Here is a 20,201-nt window from a genome sequence, read left to right as displayed (position 1 = left end):
CTCCTTTGTGGTCTCTGTTTCTGTGAAACATGCTCTCGCTGTCTCAGTCATCCATACTCTAACTCTAAAAGTACATTTGATAAGATGCTTCCTCTGTTCAGTTCAGTCTCCACATTCCGTGAGTGTTCTGCTCAATTCTTGTCATACCATGCTGATTCAGACCCTTAGTACTTCTAATCTGGGTCCCCAGTAGAGCCTCTTGACTTGAATCTTAATATCCTTTCTTGTATGGAAGCTATAGCTTGGTTTTTCTGTCTTTTTGTTTGTTTGTTTGTTGGAATAATTTATTTATTTATTGTCAAAGTGATGTACAGAGAGGTTACAGCTTCATATGTTAGGCCTTGGGTACATTTCTTGTACTGTTTGTTACCTCCTACCTCATTACCCCTTCCCCCTCTCCTTTCCCCTCTCCCCCCATGAGTTGTTCAGTTGGTTTACACCAAATGGTTTTGCAAGTATTGCTTTTGGAGTCGTTTGTCTTTTTAACCTTTGTCTCTCGATTTTGATATTCACTTTCACTTCCCTAGTTCTAATACCAGTATTCAGTGTACTCAGATGAGATACAGTGATAGTGCGGGTACAGCCACAGGAAGGGGATACAAGAGGATCATCAACAATAGAAGCTACGGTTTCACATGGCCTGTTGAAAGTGATTACAACAGTGATATAACACTCGTTTCCATAACATGGAGTTCATTTCACTTAGCATCATCTTATGCATTCATAGGGGCACAGCTATTAGGCTCTTGTGATTCTCTGCTGTGACTAGCCTAAACCTGTGCTAATTATTCCCTATGAGGGAAACCATAGAGTCCGTGGTTCTTTGGGTCTGGCTCACTTCACTTAGTATAATTTTTTTCCAAGTCCTTCTATTTCCTTATGAATGGGGCAATGACATTCTTTCTGATAGAGGCATAAAATTCCATTGTGTATATATACCACATTTTCTGATCCATTCGTCTACTGAGGGGCATCTGGGTTGGTTCCACATTCTAGCTATGACAAATTGTGCTGCGATGAACATTGTTGTGCTGGTGGCTTTAGTGTGTTCTTGTTTGTGGTCTTTTGGGTAGATGCCCAAAAGTGAGGCTGCTGGGTCATAGGGGAGCTCTATGTTTAGCCTTCTGAGGAATCTCCATACTGCTTTCCAGAGTGGCTGAACCAGTTTACATTCCCACCAACAATGAAGTAGGGTTCCCTTTTGACCACATCCCCTCCAACATTTATTATTGTTAGTTTTCTTTTTTCTGTCTTTGAGTTTCATACCCTTCGCTGCTCTCTCAGGTCCTGGCAGAGAGCAGCAGCTAGTGCAGCAGCCTGCCTCTTCAGTTCTACCCTTGGCATCTTCCCTTTCTTTTGAGTTTCCTGAAAAAACAGTCCAAGCTATATGTCTGTTCTGTTGTTTATAGTGTCTTTTCTTTTTTATGGGTTACTCTTTCTCTTTATTCTTGATCAAACCCTACATGCCAGTTCAGACACCCCTTTCTTCCAGGAACATTATCTTCCCAGTTAGGAGTGTTTTCTGCTCTTCTTGATTCCCACTAGTGTCTCTTCCTCTTTTCTGTCCCCCAATTTCTCCCTTCCCTCTGCTTTTTTTCTCTTCCAACCTTTTAAAAATACTTTTAATGCATGTTATCGAGTTAAGAACAAAATTTAGGTGCCAGATTGGTATTGAATACAAACTTTTGAAGTTATTAGATATGTAACTGTGGAATGTTTTCCTAGTATCTCTGATCCTTCATCTTTTCAGAAGATAGGGAAAGTTGAGAGGATTAGAGAAGATGCTATAAGTTGATGTCAGACAGTAAGACATAACATAGGCCATTTGTTTGGTCTCTTTTCTACCTCTTAGGAAGTTGTTAACTTCTTGGGAATGAATGTACTTGTTTGTATTGTGTAAAGCCCTGTGCTTCACACATAGCAAATAAGGAATAGCTAGTATTTTAGTAGCTCTTGAATGTGTTTGAAAGAACTTTATAGAGAAAACATTATAGCTGATTTTACTACTGGGCAAATGTCTAACATTATAGTAGTGGATAAACTCAGTGCATACCATAAACTAGGCCAATATTTCTGTATCACCTCTAAGACATGAATAGTTTGAACTATAGATTCATCAGGCCATATCTGATGATGAAATTATTTCTTTAAGCGCTGGGTGGATATTTTATGTTTGTTCACATAGAAAATACATTTTTGGCATTAGCTAAGGTAACATCAGGCATTAGGTTGTGATCAGACATCAGTCAACCCCACACAGATTTGAGAGTGCATTTTTTTAATAGCTCAGTTCAGTTGCTTTATTATCAGCAATTTGATATCTTGCCTCTCATTGGCTCATATGAAAGAACTTATTTATGTGTCACTGATGGTGCTGGCGCTTCTTGTCAGCTCTGGAGAATTGGTTCTAACTGTAGAACCTGTGTGGTTCTTCCACCATCTTACATTGGCTCTTATGTCCTGCCTTCTTTGTCACTGTACTCCCCAGCCCTGTGGCCTGGCCATCCTGCTCCTTCTGTTCCTTATGCACAGGATGCTCTTCCATCTCCTCTTGGCCAAACTGACTTTATTTCTGCTTATTATTTCCATAGTTTGTGAGAGTGAGTTCCAGAGAATCTACCTGAGGTCGTAACAGGTTGTACATAGAGTCTATTTCTAGAATGAATTCTACACAGGTATACCTCTTCCCTCATCTTGGAAAGATGACTGATGTTGGCTACAAGATAGAAATGAAAAGGTGCTCTAGAAATAGTTTGAATTTGCTAGCTGCTTGCTCCTGCCAGAGCTTGATAAAAATAATGATAAATGTTTGTGCCAGAGGATTCTACAGGGTTTCTGTGAAGAGGTAGTTAATGCTGTGCAGAAAAACGTTAAGAAGAAAATAAAGGGTCTTGTGTGTGAAGCAGGCATTAAGATATAGCTTTGGGGTAATGGTTTTTTAGCTAGGAGTTTAGAGCAGCCAGATATAATTTAGAAGCAACAGGTCTCAGGTGATAGTCACCGAACCTTTGAGGTGTCTTGGGATGTTCACACGTCAGTGGGTTTTTGTTGAGGGTACCATGTTGTTCTCCTGTGATAGGGAACTCATCCTCCCCAAGGTATTGCCAGATTCCTCTGTACCCAGGGCAGCTGCTGGCCAGTGTCTTTATTCCAAAGCATTCTTGGAAAAGGAAGTCAGCGTGGAAAGATCTGCATTCTTACAACTGGCTTTCCTGGTTCTCAGGAAATTCAGTTTGATTTCTTCAAGGAGGCTATCTTGGAGCAGATTTACTTTATTTTTCTGAAATGACTAATTAAAACAATCATGCTATTAATCTGAGTGTCTCTGGCTTTCAACCACAGGGATTTTTAATCCATGTCTCCCATGCATTCTCACATATCAGTACATTTTGGCTGCTCGCTGCCGGTGGACTGCCAACAGTTAGATTGGTTCTACATGTCTTGGATGAGGATTCCCGATGGTGGATAGTGGGAAGTTTCTTTGATCTAGAGATCTGCGTTCCCTTGGACCTTTGTGTTAATTATAATCACGATCACCCAGGAAGTTTTAACCATTAATAATTGTTTTCAATGATCAATGAAACAGAAAAGTTTACCAAACGGAGCCCCACATGCCACTCTGCCTGCAGCCAGGATCTCAAAGCTTGTGGCTGCTGTCTTTCCTTTTCCTCTTGCAGTATGGTGATATTGAGTTCTTCTTTAAGCACAGACTGATGTCAGAGTCAGGGATTTGTAGAGGACTGCTGCTTTGCTCTGCTGCTTTCGCTGGGTCTTACCTCTTTATGGCTTCTTAAAGTTGCTTTGTCAAGCCTCACCGGTGGGAAAATACTGATAGGGGAGGGTTGGAGAGTGCTCAGCTCAGCAAAGAACAGTGTCACTGAGTCTCACAGTTCTGCCAAGAAGAATCACTGAGATTATAAAGCAGCTTTCTGGGGCAATAGATGTACAAATTATTACCGTGATGGTGGTGTAGTTGAGATTTTAAAAAAATGTAGCATTCAGAGCCAGGCCTCTGGATTTATTTCTTGGTGTTATCACTGGCAATTTTCCTGTTTGTAAAATAACTTTAAACAATACCACATACCACTAAGGGAATTGGAGAAAATTAAATGAATAATATCTCTAAAGTACTTGTGGACTGGGAACATGGTAAGCTTTCGTCAAACTCTGCTCTATCACAATGTTGGAAGTTCTTCAACATAGCTTTAATGCCCTATTCTGAGACTATGGCAGGCCCTTCTCATGTAGGCGTCATTTTTCTATGTGGATCCACATTTTCAGAAGGATGCAAGCCCAACCAAACTGAGTTTTGTATATTTTGTTTGTAATATAATGGGGAGCACAAATGAAAAGTATGTGGCCCATAGTATATATTTAATAAATTATTATTGATAAATGAATGGCGTAGTGAGCAGACTAAAAATAGCAATATGGCAAGATGGTATGTTTGGTGTGGCTGGACCTCAGGAACCTGTATCATCCAGGAGATCCTAACCGTGGGTAGCAACATAATGGGCAAATTAATTTGTAAGCTTACTTGTCTCCAAAACTTTTCCTAAAGTGTACAGTTTGATGAAGTTTTGACATCTGCATACTACTGTGTAACTACCACCACAGTATTGAGGAACTCTTAATATCTATCTCTAAACTGTTTATTTAGTTATTTTTTGTGTTGTTCATGGGACTTGAACTCAGGGCCTGGATGCTGTCCAGCTTTTGTGTTCAAGGCTAGTGCTCTACTGCTTGAGCCACAGCTTGACTTCCAGCTTTTTTTCTTTTTTTTTTTTGTGGTTAATTGAGATAAGAGTCTCACAGACTTTTCCTGTCTGGTCTGGCTACCAACCAGGATCCTCAGATCCTAGCCTCCCGAGTAGCTAGAATTACAGATCAGAGCCACCGGCATGTGGCTTAAAGTGCTTATTTCTTGGTAGCTCTTAAGCCACTTCTTCCTTGGCCTTTATAAGGGTGTGGGTCTGTTGTTATTCTCTTCTAGCCTTTATCTGTATCTTTACATATTTTTTGTTTGCTTATTTTAAGGCAGAGTCTTGCTATGCAGCTCAGGCTTGCCCCAAACTCATGTTCTTCGTGCTTCCACCTTCTGGTTGCAGTGACAGATACGTGCCACTATACCTGGCTTTCATCTTTAGGCTCTTGTCACTAAAAATTTCAGTGCATACAGTGTGAGCCTCTGTGTATCTGTCTGTATTCGCTTACAGCTTTGGGAAGCACAGAGGCTATGCTAGTTTTATTTAGTGTTTTATTCTTCTTGCCTTCCATAGTCTCTGGCATAAAGGGAGATACTTGGTGAGGAGGTCAAAGATGAAAGATTTTAGGAGGTAGTTAAGGTTTGATGAGGCCAGGGGTGGGGAGGCCCCCAGGATGTTGGTTTACAAGAAGAGGAAGAAAGACCTCAGCTTCACGCTTGGTTTGTCTTGCCATGTAAGCTGTGTGCCCCATTAGGCCACAGCAGGAAGGGCCTTACTAGACTGTGGAGTTAATGCTGTTGGACTTCCTACCTCCAGAACCGTGAGCTGGATACACTTTTATTCTTGATAAATTATCAGGTCTGTGGTATTCAATTATAGCAACCCCAAACAGGCGAAGATAAAAGCTTCCTAGGATTGGAATTACTTTCAACTTTATTGCTGATGTGAGATGAAGTAGACCCTAAAAACACAGGTCATCTAGCATGATAGAAGCCAGACCCAAAGATGAGACATGTGTGGACCGCCTTTGTCATTCTAAGACCCAGCTGTTTTGTGGGAGGGTAAGTGTTTATGTTGAGGCTTCATTTTTAAAATTTGTTTTGTTTTGTTTTACTGCAAACTATTTCTCTATTCAGCTGCCATGAGGGGGGGATTTAAGTGAGTTTTCTATTAAGAAGGACCCTCAGATCTCTTTTTCCCTCTAGCTTGTGGTTTCTCTCTCCCCATCCTCCATCATATATGACAATGAAATTTCCAGAGTCAGCTCTAGTTCCCTTAGAGAAGTCCCTCTTAAGGAAGAATCATAAAAATAATAATTAAAAATGACACAACCCTGCAGCAGTGTGTGGTGTGTAGTTTGGCAAGAGTGAAGTCAGTATTTTAGAGTAGTAAATGTTCTCCATGATGGAGAACTAGCAAAACGGGCTTTTAAAAGCCCCACTACAGAAAGAAAGGGGAGGGATGAGGGAGATACAGCCTATTTGTATAGATGAAATTGTTTTTCTACCTAATGGGTGCAGAAGAGGAAGAGTACTAGATTCATTCAGAGTTGCTGGTTTTGACTACTAGGAAGCTACTGGTTGTTTTGCGATAAAATGAAGCAGAGATTCCAGAGGTATCACTTGAAGAGTTCTCTATTGCCTCTTCTCCTTCTCCTCATTTTTTTATTTGGTGGTTGTGGGCGGGGTGGGGGCAGTACTTAGGCTAGAATTCAGGACCTTACATTCTTACTTGGGTTTCTTTCTCGTGGCTGGCACCACTTTAGCAGATTTTTGCTGATTAGTTGGAGATAGTCTTGTGGACTTTCTGCCCAGCATGGCTTTGAATTGTGGTGGTCGGAGCTCAGCCTTCTGGGTAGCTAGAATTAGAGATAATGAGCCACCAATGCCTAGCTGTCTCATGCAGTTTTAAGTTGTGCTTTTTGCATCTGTACTGCCTACCACCAGGGAACCTTGAGTAGGACATGACATAGCACGGGAGATAGGTTCATGAACAAGGTGGCTGTGTTGTTTTCCAGGGTTGCTGTGAGGATATGTGGCTTATACGTCTCCATGTTTGCATTTGTTGTGCATTGGAGGCACACGGTGTATTTGCTTTTTACCTGGCTTTATCTCTTCACTGATTTATTTGCTCTGTATTGGGCACATAGGTGCCACAATACATAGTTTGTTGTTGTGTTATCTTTCAATGAATGCCAGAATAAATGAGTGATCCATATTATAGCCTTTTAGTCTTTTAATACCAGTACACTCTCACCTGCAAGTAGTCACACAGAAGAAAGTAGGCTTCCTTTCTGGGCCACGTCATGGAGAAGGAGGGATGTCTGTGAGGCTGTTCATTTAACTGTCCCTTTACTCCCATGGGCTGGGTTATGGGGAATTCTGCGTGTGGTGGTATGCAGGCCCACCCTGGTCTTTGCCCTCTCAGAGCTGCCCACAGAGGAAGTATGGAAAGTTCTGGGAGGGAGGAAGTCTGAGTACCATAGGCACACCTTGGGACCAATCTGGGACAATGGAGAGGTGGCCAGGGATGTGTTTTTGAAGCCATACTTCAAAGGGTTTACTGGAGGGAACAGGTGTTGGTAGCTGATGGAGGTGGGGACTTTCAGGCAAAGGGTGGACTTTTGAGGGTTGTAGTCAGGAGCAGAAAAGATTATGGCTTGTGTATGCAGAGCTAGTGGGAGAGTGGCTCTCAGATGAGGCTGGAAGAGCAAGAAAGCTTTGTTGTTGTTGTTGTCATTGTCACAGAACCCGAAGGTGTTGATAACAATGTGACTTTAAGGCCTAGGCTTCCTAAGAAGAGAGAGGTCTATTAGCTTCTTAGGGCTGACATAACAATTTAACACAAATGTTTTTGTGCAAATCCTCCAGTTCTGGAGGCTAGAAACTTGAAATTGGTGTCAATAGGGCCGTGTTAACATCCCCCTGAAGACTGCAATGAAGAATCTTTTTCCTCTTCCCTGATTTTGGTGGCTTCTTGCAGTGCTCGGTGTCCCTTGGTTTGTAGCTAGCTCTTCACTGAAGTTTCTGCCTCTGTTGTTGGTGAGCTATCCCGTCTTGTGAAGGCCACTAGTCATTGGACTTAGGACTCAGCCTCATCCCATATGACGGCATTTTTGATTGATTACATCTTCGAAGTCTTTATTTCCAAATAAGGTTCAGGATGAGCATGGATTTGGGGGATACTGTTCAACATACCACAGGAGGGTACTGAAGTTGGTGGAGGAGTACGGGCAGGCTTCTCATTTGTCCAGGTTTCGGGTTGATGGGGCAGTGATGCTGGGCCCCTAGCAGCTGTTTCTAACGAGAGTGGCTGGGCTCAGGCTTCTTCTCAGATACCTGATGTGGCCGTGCGACAGTGGGGGGCGGCGCTGCTCGTCCACGTGGGCCTCTGGGTCTTCCCTGCAGTGAGAGGAACGTGTCCCAGGAACACCTTGAGATAGGAGGAAGCGTCCACCAGAGTAAAATGGCCAAAGTAATTAATGACCTGAGTGAACAATGGCCTAGGGATTTTCCATGGTCTTTCTCTTCTCCGGGAACAATTTCCTGCTAATTTCTTGGAGGCACGTTGCCAGGGACTTTCTGGGTCCACAGAACATCTTTTCCTTTTCTTTTTTGTTCTCCCTTTCTCAGGTTGGTGTTATTAGCTTCTTCCAGTTCTCTGGTATTTCAACTTTGGACGTGATGCCTTCCTATAGCAGTGATTCTTAAACTTATAGGGTGTAAGAATCATCTGGAGAATTTGTCACAGGTGATTTTTAAATTTGATTCCAAGAATTTCTCATTCAATAACTCTGGGGATATCTAATGAAGTGAATTCCAAAAGCCAAATCAAGAAAAACTCTCCCCCCCAGGGTTTTGTTGTTGAGGGTGTGGGGGAAGTTCCCTTAAGTGACCCTTGATGTATTCCAAAGGATGACTTCTGCAATTACCTGATGTTAATTGGCACAATACATTGTCAGATTAAATATTTAAAATAGGGCTGGGGATATGGCCTAGTGGCAAGAGTGCTTGCCTCGTATACATGAGGCCCTGGGTTCAATTCCCCAGCACCACATATACAGAAGATGGCCAGAAGTGGTGCTGTGGCTCAAGTGGCAGAGTGCTAGCCTTGGGCAAAAAGAAGCCAGGGACAGTGCTCAGGCCCTGAGTCCAATCCCCAGGACTGGCCAAAAAAAAAAAAAATTAAAATATATACTAGTGTGTATGCACGCATGCACACATTCATATTCTCCCCGGAACATTGCCTATAGACAAATTGGGTTGAATATAGCATTGGTAGTGCTTTGCAAACATCATAGGAATCTTGCTAGATGAGGAAGGAAGTGAATAGGGAATATACTTTTTATGGCTTCAAGACTTAAGTCCAGGAAATAGGGTTCAGATTGTTTTGTGTATCTTGAATGTTTCTATGATCCAGCTTTCTCTTTCTGAACACAGAGAAATGTAAGAGTTTGTCATTCTTGTTACTGAGCTCTTAGAAGAATCATGTTTGGTCCTGGCAATGACCCCGTGATTGGTCCCAGCACATAGATAGGGGGCCATGGGCCAGGCCAGTCTGTGGAAGATGTGAGACTCTAGCAAAATAAATAAATAAGTAAACACTAAGAAAGTAAAGCAATAAACAAACATGAGTTCTTCTTATGTCTGTCTTCCTTTATTCATTTAAAAGCAGTACTGGAAGTTGGGTGTGGAAGTACATGCCTGTAATCCCAGCATTCAGAGGTAGAGGCAGGAAGATCACAAGTTTGAGGCCAGCCTGGAATAGTTAGTGAGTCTGAGGCCAACCAAGACCCTATCTTCAAAATACAAAAACTGTGGGAGCCTATGGTATGCTAAGACTTCTATGAAAAAAAATCATAACTACTGCCTGCCTGGAGTTTATACTGTCATCAGGAAAAATACTCACTAGACAACCATCTAAATCATAGGAAGTTATCAATCTTATTAAGGGACAGTAGGGAGCTAAATAGAGCCTCCCCCTGACAGTGGGTGGGAATGAAAGGAGGCAGCTTCCTCCCCTGGGGAAGTGACCCTTTAAGCAGACGGTGAAGGGTGAGGGGGCAGCACCTAGGTGGAGGCAGAGGGAGAGATGTAGAGGGATTAGGCCAGACCAGGCTTTGTGATTCCAGAGATCCTGGCACCTTTGAGGACCTGAAAAATGCCCAGGGGTTCTGGAAACAGGAAGGACAAGGCTGGCGGGGGGACAAGGCATGTTTTGTAGGATTTATCAGGTTTGTCTCAAAGGGAATGAGAGGAATTACATTGGGGAAGGATATGGAAGGGATGGTAACGAGCAGATCTGCCTTTTGAATTGGTCCTTCTGGGCAACGGAGCGACAACTGAGTGACACAGTGATCTGAAGAAGAACAAGGAGGAAGGGGGGAGGCCAGGTAGAAGTCCAGGCCAGGGATGGCAGTGATCCAGAAGGGATAGCATCTTGGTGTCTCTCAAGTTCCCAGGCTGAGGAGAGGAGAGCTAAGGGACCGGCGCTTCCCAGAGGGTTCCTGTGTCCAGGGCCAGCCATGTCACCCGTGGGGTTCCTTGTTTAAAAAATAACAAACCCCAAACAGCCAACAAATGCTACTAAACCAAAAAGCTAGTTTATTTCCTGGTCTCTATTGACTTGTGGTACTTTAAATTTGTTATTTAATATTGTTCTCAAAAAGAAAAATTGAAAGGTTAATTAGTATACATTTTTTCTGCTAATTTTGTGTACAGTCAGTTTTGAACCTAAGTATAAAATAATTGATGTGTATGCAGAATCGGAATGAAAGTGCTGCATGAAATTCTGCTTTTCTCTCACTTCGTTTCCCTTGCCTGCACACCCTTCCTGCCCTCCTTTCTGCTTAGGAAGGACGGATCGGCAAGGCGCTGCCTGCTCTTTCCCGTCGGGGGGGGGGGGGTGGAGGGGGGGGACGGGCAGGGGCCGTGGCCGGCTCATCCGGGAAAGTAACTCAGGCACTGTCTTCTTGCACTTGGGAGTGCGAGGCCTGGCCTCCCAGGCTGTCATTGTCCCCTGCATACCTGCGGATGTGACAGCCACCTTGGATCTGCTGTGAGCCTTGCCAAGCTTCTAGACATTGTGGGTCCCCAACCATTCTGTGCTTGTGGCCATTGAAGTCCACGCTGTGCACCTGGGGCTGTCGAGGGAACCCCACGGGCACCGTGGCCCCCCCGCCCTCCGGCTGCTCACATCGCCCTCCGTGCCAAGCCCCACTGTCCAGACTTCGCTTACAAAGTTCCCATCCGCTGATGAAATGGTTTGAAACTTCAGATTCCGAGTACAGGCCCCTAAAACAGCGGTGCGCGTTGCATTCCATGAAGCTGCACTGACTGTACTTCAGCACCCATTCTTCACCTGCCCTGTGAGCTTGCATCCTGGACTGACTTGGATCTGTGTGTCAGAGATTAACTGAGGCAGAATCTGGGTTGGCAGTCCTGGCCCGGGTCTGTGGGCCAAGAGTGCTTGTCTCCCAGGCGCCTAAGGCAGCCGTCCCTCCTGAGGGGTTTCTGGGCAATCAGCACTAAGCCATTCATCAACTCCAGGTGCCATGAGCTGGGTCTTTAGACATTGGGTCCTAAACAGAACTGCATTCCTAGTGGGCTGGGTAGCCTTTGGAGTGACACATGATTGAGAGCACTCCCCCCCCCCCCCCCACTTTTCAGTGATTCTAGCATTTGTGATGTTCCAGTTGAATTGTGTTCCCTCCTTCCACCCATACTGTCACCAGGTTTTTCCTACCTTGAGCAAGAGTGACCTGCCTCGGGGACATGTGTTAATCTACTGTCAGGAACCAGAAGTCGAGCTTGCCGCAGGGAGCTCCACGTTTGCAATCCGCAGTAGCTCTGATGGTGATAAGAGTTCTTGAACTTCAGCATCACACTGCCTGCGGAGCCCAGATACTTGGGCCCCGGCCCCAGGCTTCACAGTCAAGGCAGCTGGAGTGGGCTCCTTTGGAGGGTCCATGGCAAGCAGTTCTGTATTTTGAGACACACTCACCTTTGGCCTCTCCTACTCTGTGGTGCTCTGGAGCAAGGGAGTGCTCTGAGAACCTTCTGGACTGGGGTTTCTTCCTGGAATTGGGAAAGAGCTGATGTTGGGTAAGGAGGCAGGAACCTGACCGTTTCTTGGGGACCTCTGAGGAAGTGAATGTTTGCCTACTTAGATCCCTCTTCGTGGTCTCAAGATCACCACCTCCCCTGAGGTGTAGTAGGGACATGACTCATTAAACAGGGGTTAAAAGAAACTGAAACCAATTTCTGAGTGTGTTTTTAGGTGTGGCTCTCTTGAAAATTGCTAGGTACTTTTCTTCCCCCCTTCTTCTTCTAGAAATATTCTTTTAATCCAAAGGGAGATCAGATTTTCTTTGTTTAATTGAACTTATTCTGGTACTGGGAAGCTGATGCCTGCTTCCTGTGGTTGTGGTGTTTGTGTTGTGTGCAGGGGTCAGGCAGATGCAATCAGGATCCTGATTTGGCGGGGACCCCCACGGAAGGAAGGCCTGAGGCGTTCAGTGGAGTGGGGGCTGTCCTTGTCTTTTCAGACATAAATCAGCCTAGCATTTTATTTATTACATTATTTCATGAGACCGTCTAATAGTAATGCTTGTGGTTTATTGAGTGCTTACTGAAGGTCAGATTCTGTGTTAAAGTACATCCATACATCATCTTCCCACCCCCGAACCTTAGGAGGGAGCATTCCTGTTAGCTTCATTTCGCTCACATGGAAACTGAGCACAGAGATTTCTGTAGGTGGCTGCCATGGGATTTTGCACTTTCGGAGTCTGTTCCAAACCCTTTGCACTTTACCAGTCTAGGCATATTGGGCTACTGACCTTGATTTACTTCTCATGCTGTGTTTTTTCCTTGGCCGCTCTCAAGTTCATCTCAGCCATTGATAAGAACTACCAGAGCCCTGCATGTCTGATTTTGTAGTTATGTCTGGTTTCTGCTGTTTGTGACTTTCTGGGTCAATCACTGAATGCCAGTTAAGCCCTGGTTCTTTGGGCTGGGTGATTTGTCAGTTTGTTTCTTTGTGTCCTTGCTAGGAAAGGTTCTGGGGTGAAAGGGAGATGACAGGCCTTGGTTTCTCTGTTCCTGCTTTACCACTAAGGTTCTTGCTTGTCTGGATTTGTTCAGTGTAGATGTTATTGTAGAGATCCAGAAAGAGACAAGTGTGAGGGAATGGAAAGACAGTAGGTTGTAGAGTTTGCAGGTGTTAAACTGTTTATTTGCACATCTAACTCAATGGGAAGACTGAGAGAATAGAAAGCACTATGTCCCGTGATGACTTGGACAGCAAATAACATGGCTGGATACACATTATTAACCGAATTCAGTATTTTGTGGTGCTATTCTTGGGAATTTCAAAGCCCTATGTTTCTTTTGGTAAATCTGTAGAGGTTTCTGAAGTAGCATCATTTTTTTTCTTTCTATACTATGCATGCAAGGGAAGATTTCAGTTATTTGGTAGCTTCCTGGTAGAGATGGTGGCTATGCAGATGTGAAAATGTTTGCCAAATTCTGGATTCACATGTGGATATTTGGGCCCGGCTCTTGGCAAACCTGGCACAGAGCAATGCTGCTCCAATTTTTCAACTCCTGGATTTTTCTGGCTCTTTGTCTCATCTTCAGTTTATTGGCAAGATCTTTCTTTTCCTTATAAACTTCTTCCAAGAAGGTCTGGCTTTTGCTGTAAGTTTAGGACAATAAATTTTCACATGGTATACGTCACCCTCTTAATCTAATTGAGCCAGCACATCATTGTGAAGACATCATTTTATTTGGGGGGTATTAGTTGCTATGGTTATTTGCTGAGGCTAACAGAGTCTGTGTTCCCTCAATTGGATTTTTGGAACCCACTCTCTGAGAATGACATAGAGGTGTGTCTTACTGTAGGAATATCCAGTATGGACTCTTACCATGAAAGAGAATGAAGAGGACAAGGAAGAAGAAGGAGAAAAAGAGAGGGAGGAGGAACAGAAGGAGAAGTAGGGAGGAAAGAGGAAAGAAAGAAGAAGACATACTTGGGGTGGGATTTTATTATTTATTTATTTATTTTGGGGGGTGGTGGTGGAATTTTAAAGCACTTGTTTCAGCCCCTGGTTGGCCATTGTGTTCTCTACATCTGAGTATGCCTTGCATGAGCTTGTCCTCCACTCACAAGTGTGATGCAGCCCACTTCTGCCTCCTACTTTACGTTTCATTCTTTCTGCTACAGTTTAAGTTCCCTGAAGGAATTCATTTATATCTATTGCTCCAGGATCTGTTGACGTCTTGTATGTCCCAGGTGCTCTCTGGAAGGAACCCAGAACCTAGAGCTTGTTAGGCAAGTGTTCTACTACTCAGGTTCTCCCTCCCCCCTCTCCCCCCCCCCCCAACGCTCAAATACTGTTGCTTAATTCTAGCCAGCTTGCTGCTAGTGAAAGGAAACTGTAAATTTGTAGATGCTCTGGGGTTTTCTAAAGTATGGGAGAAAAACCTTTAAGTGCTTTAATGAGTTTAGTAATTCACAAGAATAGGGTTATTTGATTAGTTTGGCGACTCAATGAGGCAAAAGTTGCTCAATTCTCATGCTAATGAAGACTGCTTTTGTTGATTTTCTTCTCTCTAACCTGCTGGTAAACTTCCACTGGGCCTCTGTTTTTCTAAGGAAGGATAAGAAGAAAGGCAGGCTTGCTAGCTCTTTGTGTTTTGCCCAAACACATTTTTCTCCCTTTTCTTTCCATTTTTAATTTCTACAATCACCTTGTGAACGCCCATATTATCTTGTAGTTACGGAGAAGCTTGGACAGTTGAGAAATCTGGCTGAAAGCACACAGCTAGGAAGTGAGAGACCCTGGGTTTGCACCCTTGTTAGTGGGGACAAGTATGTCACACTCTTGGGTTGTCTTGTGGCAAGTGGTGGTTGTGGGATTGGGGGTGGGGTTGATTTTACTTGGAAATACCTTCCTTCTCACTCTCTCTCTCCCTCTCTGTTTCTTTTTGTATTCTCATTTGATTAATCCTTTGCAAAATGAACTTCTTTTCTTTAAGCAAATAGCAGTTTTCCTTAAGAGACTTTCCCCTGTACTGCCCTTCTCCTGCCTTATCATATTTTGGGGCTGCACATGGACATATAGCTGTTCTAAATACTGTCCCTCAGTTCTCCTTGCCCCCTCCCGCTTTATGTCTGGGGCTGAGCTTTTTAGGGAGTGAGCTTTGTCCTCATTGAGCGGATGCTGATTAAATCACTTGATGCAGTAATCCTAGATTCAGCCCTGCCATTAATTTGTTCTGGCTGAGGGACAGTAGCTCAGTGGTGGAGCCTCTGCCTAACCTGTAAGGCCAGAGGATGGATCCCTACCAACTTCCTCAATCTGTAAGAGGCCAAGTAATTAAACTCCCAACATCCTTATAAAGATAAGCGAATATTTATAATTAATGTACTAAGCAGATATAAAATATATAAGTAAACGGGTATGTTTGTATCTATATAAATACAATCACCTATATTTTAAAATATGAAAGGTACAGTTACACAGTGCTTTGGAAATACAAGTGCATTTGTATATTTGTATATTGTTTCTATGTAATCCAGGCACTGGGAAATAGTAAGGCAGGCTATCATTTCTCTTGAGAAACTCACCTTCTAGACATGGTTGATTGCCACCTAGTGGTCACAGGAAAGACCATGCAGCACAGACATGACATACCATACGAGCTTTTTTTTTTTTTCCTTTGGCCTGGTTTTGAGATTGAAAATGCTCTTTCATTTTTGCTAGTTTAATTACAGGGGTATGAGATGTAAAATGGCATTTACAAAAAGACTATCACTTGCTTTCCCCATGGCTAAATATATGGACCTAGGTTTACAATGCCACACGGTACGTTGGGGAAGTACCTTTCCTCAAGTAGCTTCTGAGAGGATGGTCTGTTGGCCCACAATTGGAGAGAAAAGAGGAGTCCCTGACAAATCTCTCTCTCTTTCTCAGTTTGGACTCCAGACCTGGGATTGTGTTCAAAGGGGAAAGGAGAAAGGAGACCTGTGGTTGTTGCTGGCACTTAGCTTGTTCATGGTTCATTTCTCTAGGTTCTTGGTACAGAGAAAGGTTTGGTTTGCTCTCCTGGCTGGTAGTGGGTCTCTCACCAGCTTGGTGGAATCATCCTTGATATTGACAACATTAGGGATGCGATTCCATGTTAACTCCGGGCACCGTCATTCAGTTTGCAAGTTTGACCGAGATTTGTGGAAGCTGCCTTATCTAATAGGTTTTTACTTGACTAACATGGACTTGGGAGGTTCCCCTTTGATGAAAGCACGCAGAGTGCCCAACTTCTCTGTTGTTTTCTTTCTGCAACATCTGCTTTCAGCCAGGCGGCATGCTGGGCTTTGGGGGTAGAATGGTTGGCTCACAAGGACGTCGTCTTGTCTGCATGGAACTAACGAGTGAGGGAATATAGGAATCGAAAGATTACTTGAACACATATAAAATGGCTGTGAAGAACTGCATAATACTCAGGGAATGAAACATAGGGTCAAGTTTGACCAAGTAAAATGACTGAAAAGGCATCTTGGAGGAGGGAACTTTTGAGCTGACAGCTACAGAGAAAATACATGTATGGTGGTAGGTGTGAGAATACTGGAGGAACTGCAAAAGCCAGAACATCTGGAGCTCAGAGAGGAGGTGATGGGTCACACCGTGCGGGCAGGGCCTCTCAGTTCCTAGGAAGGGTTTGGTCTTCATCCTTGGAACTCCAGAAGCTAGCATAGGGCTGCCACAGTTGGGTAGAGAACTGGTCAGAGGGACAGAAGTATATGTGCAGAGAATAGAGAGGAGACGCGGCCATCCGAGCAAAGGGGAGCTTGGGGATCAGGAGCTGTGGGTGTTGATGGGGAAGAGGCAGATTAGACAGCCCTGAGACGGGGCCTTGTGTATAGAGCAGGATGTCATGCAGGTGTCAAATGATGTGGCAAGACAAATAGTGGCACCCTTTATCTTTGGTTGGCTTTTTGGGGAAGAGGATTGATGGGGAGAAAGTTGGTTTTGAGTGTGTAGAGCTTCATCTAGGAATGGAGTGAGGAGTAAACTATAAGCTTTTCTAGCTTCTCAGTCCTGGATCCTCTCTGGGGATTCTTTATACCTGTAAGCCAGCTTGTGTTGGTAGACCCAATAAAGTTTGTACAGTAAGTCTTAAGGGTCTCTGTTCAGCCCTGTCCTAAGCACTCCATGCTTTATCACACAAAGTTACCCTAGTTACCCACACAAAGAGACCCATAGTCTCAGAATCATTGCAAACACAAGATGATAAGAAACAGAGGGTAAGTGTACTTGGCATTTAGACAAGGGAGAAGTTAGCCTGAACTGGAGACTGGTTTTCTGTGCTTTATGAAGCCCATCATATCGTAAGTCCTGACCTTGGCTTTTAGAAACTGTAAACATTTTCTAAGTCTAGAAATTTGTGACTGGGTAGTAGAAAAATTTAAGGGCAGTACTATGTACCTTGAGTAACTTTGAAAGGCACACAATTGTAATTAGTCCACAGAAAAGAAAGACTTGTAAGATTCCTTTGAGTTGTCTATTATGTGGATGTATACATGTGTGCATGTATGCATAGTTTTGTCAAATCTTACCTAAGGAGTAAATGGAAATTGCTTGACCTGTGATATCGCTGGGAAAATACATGTACATTTAAAGCCAGTTCTGGTTTTTGAAACATTGTGATAAACCTTCAGTTTAGAAGAATTCTACTTGGGTTGAAATCTCTTTTTCTTACAGGCAGATGAGTGTTTGCTGAGCCAGAGACAGCATCTCCAGGAAGGGAAGGGCACTTATCTCTGGCCCCTAAAGTGAGCAGGAGGCTTTGGGAGTAGTCTCGCAGGGCCTACACTTCTAGCCGCTTCCCTATCCTGACTGCCCTAGTCTTCTCACCAGAAGAGACACATCCTTGTCTTGCCCGGATGCAGGCAGTAACTGCTGTGCTGTGCTCTGGCTAGCTTTCTACTTTGTTAGCAACAGCTGCTCTGCAAAGTAAACATTATTGACTCGGCTTGGCACCTTGCTGTGTCTTGCACTGCTTAAACATGAAACAGCGAGGTTATATGAGCAGGGCCATGACTCTTGGCACGCACCCAGCCTGAGCCAGTCTCTCCTTCCTTGTCCCTTCTCTTTACTGGAATGTGTAAATTAGAGTCCTGTGAGCATCTGAGCGAGTGCTCCAGAAATAAATCCTTGGGGGAGGAGGAGCTACACATCCAGTGTGGTGAGTTGATAGAGGTTACCATCAGTGAGTTTTAGTTGAACATTAAAACCCCTTATTATTCTTTTAAAATAATTTTAAATTATCTTTTAGTGGTTGTACAAAGGAACATGAATTCAACATGTCAATTAATGTGCACTGTGCATCTTGATCAGTGCTTTTATTCTCCTCCCTCTCGTTTATTCCAATCTCACCCATCCCTCAAGTTTCCTGGTTCCGTTTTCACACATCTACATTGAGTACTGTATTGTGACTGTATTTACCTACCCATCCTCTCTCCAATCATTTGCCCCCCTTATTAATTGCTTGATGAGCAACTAGGCTTATTCCAAACAGCGGTTTTTAAGTATTTTTATTTGGATGTCTTCGTTATTGACCCAAGGAATACAGAGAGTTATCTTAATGGGGTGAGGCAGCACAGCGTTCCCATATGTTACAGGTTTCTCAGTTCAGAGGACTTTGCTGCAATCAGGTATGTCTTCTGAGTTCTGTGTGCTCTTACGCTAGTCCTTTAACTTCTGTGAGTGATATACACAGACAGACATGCTTACCTTCCTACGTCCTGTGACTGGATTCTTAGGAAGGAATAGCCTGGCCTACAGCCCACATCAGTACCATCAGATGAGTTGACTGAGGCTGTGTCTAAACTGAGTTAGTTACACAGCTGATAAGTGGTGTAGTTTGAACCCCGGAGCCAATGAGGGTTGGGGTGGGAGCAAGAAGCTGGGCTTGATCAGTCTGTTACACACCTCACAGAATGCAAATGAAGAAGAGAGATTCCCCCCAAACAGGCCTGAGATGGCATCATTCAGCCTGGGGCATGGATTCTAGCTCGTGAAACAACAGGTGTCTATTACAACTTCCCCAAGATAAGCTCCTTTACTGGTTACTTACCAAGTCCAAGGTAAGCTCCTTTGCAGGTTCTAGTAACTGGAATTCTCCAGCCAGCTGTCTTCTCTGGCCTGGAGCCTCAGACTGTGTCCATACCAGTCTCCATTACCTCATCTTCCACCAGCTGCCCAGGCCCCACATTACTTCCCGGGTTGTGCTGTACAGGGTGTGTTCTGTGCCATTGGACAGTGAAATCAGGTTACCTTCTGCTCGTCAGCTGCCAGGGCCTGCCCCTGGCTAAGTGGGTCCCCCTTGAAAGGGTCCACAAAGGCCTCCTTGTGCCTTAGGAGCTGCAGCTCCGTCCCCATTGGCAGCTGCCTGGCAGCACTGCTTTTCAGGTGCGTGCTGGAAGCCTTCCCAGAAGCTAGCTTGCATTTCACCTTTTTTCCATTTTGTTGCGATGATTGTCTAGCACCAGTTTTTCTCGTCCTAATGAGAAGGCACAGGAGGACTGTCGGGTGGACTGTGAAGCAAACCTGTTCATATTCTTTTTGCTCAGGCCTCCCTTTGAGAGTCCTGATGGAGGAAACCTTTGGACTAAAATAAGACCACGCCTACATTTGATGCACTTGCTTTTTGGGGCTCTTAGAGGGCTTTTTTCTCTTCCACTGTCTTTTTACTCTTTTGCTCTTGTCTGTCTGTGACCTCCTCTTTCCTTTCCTGAAAGCTTCCCTGGAAGCCTCCCCACAGTGTTCTGACTTTCAGATGCACCGGTTTCTCTCTTGATTTGCCAGGGAGTGAGGTGCGCTCTGAGAGATGTTCTCTTGTCTGCCCTTGCTGGCTGGTTATTAGAAAAACCTCTTTTCCCTGCCAGCATCTTTTTGACATTTTGTCAAGGACCATTTCATAAAAGTGACTGAACCAGGGAGGGACTGAAAGTTGGTTCCTTTTTTTTTTTTTTTTTCCCCCTAACTTAGTGTCTTCCTCTTGTGGTATAGGGCAGGGTATTTTGCCTCAGAGACGACGAACTTAGGGCTCATGTCTAGTATTCATTCATGCAGCAGCCTGAGCCCCAGTCTAGCCAGAGCAGTCTAGCCAGAGCCTGTCTCGCTCACTAGCAGCTATTGCTTGGAGTGAGCCCCGGGGCTTGGGTTTAGGCACAGTGACCTCAACATGCAACTATTCAGCACACACTGGGCAGACTGCATTGCTAGGTGCCAGGAGAGGAGACAAACCAAAATCGAAAGATGAAAACCATGAGCCGCAACCTCGTGACATAACACGGCTGAGGATCATAGATGCATTTATATTTGTATGATCTGTAAAGCCAGACTCCCCCGCAACCCCAATCTTATTAAAGCCAGGCCTTGTTACTAGTTATGCCTCACATTTCCCTCCACTGGGAATTGGAGCATAATGCTAT

General features: G+C 44.2%; 1 protein-coding gene across 1 annotated transcript in view; it reads left to right on the top strand.

Moving 5' to 3' along the window:
• The window catches only part of Arhgap26 (Rho GTPase activating protein 26), a 395,353-nt gene that overhangs the window by 86,097 nt on the left and 289,055 nt on the right, over positions 1-20,201 (top strand). The window lies entirely within an intron of this gene.

The sequence above is a fragment of the Perognathus longimembris genome, chromosome 22, assembly GCF_023159225.1.
Source record: "Perognathus longimembris pacificus isolate PPM17 chromosome 22, ASM2315922v1, whole genome shotgun sequence".
NCBI classification, from domain to species: Eukaryota; Metazoa; Chordata; class Mammalia; order Rodentia; family Heteromyidae; genus Perognathus; species Perognathus longimembris.
This window is presented reverse-complemented; position numbering and strand designations above follow the sequence as displayed.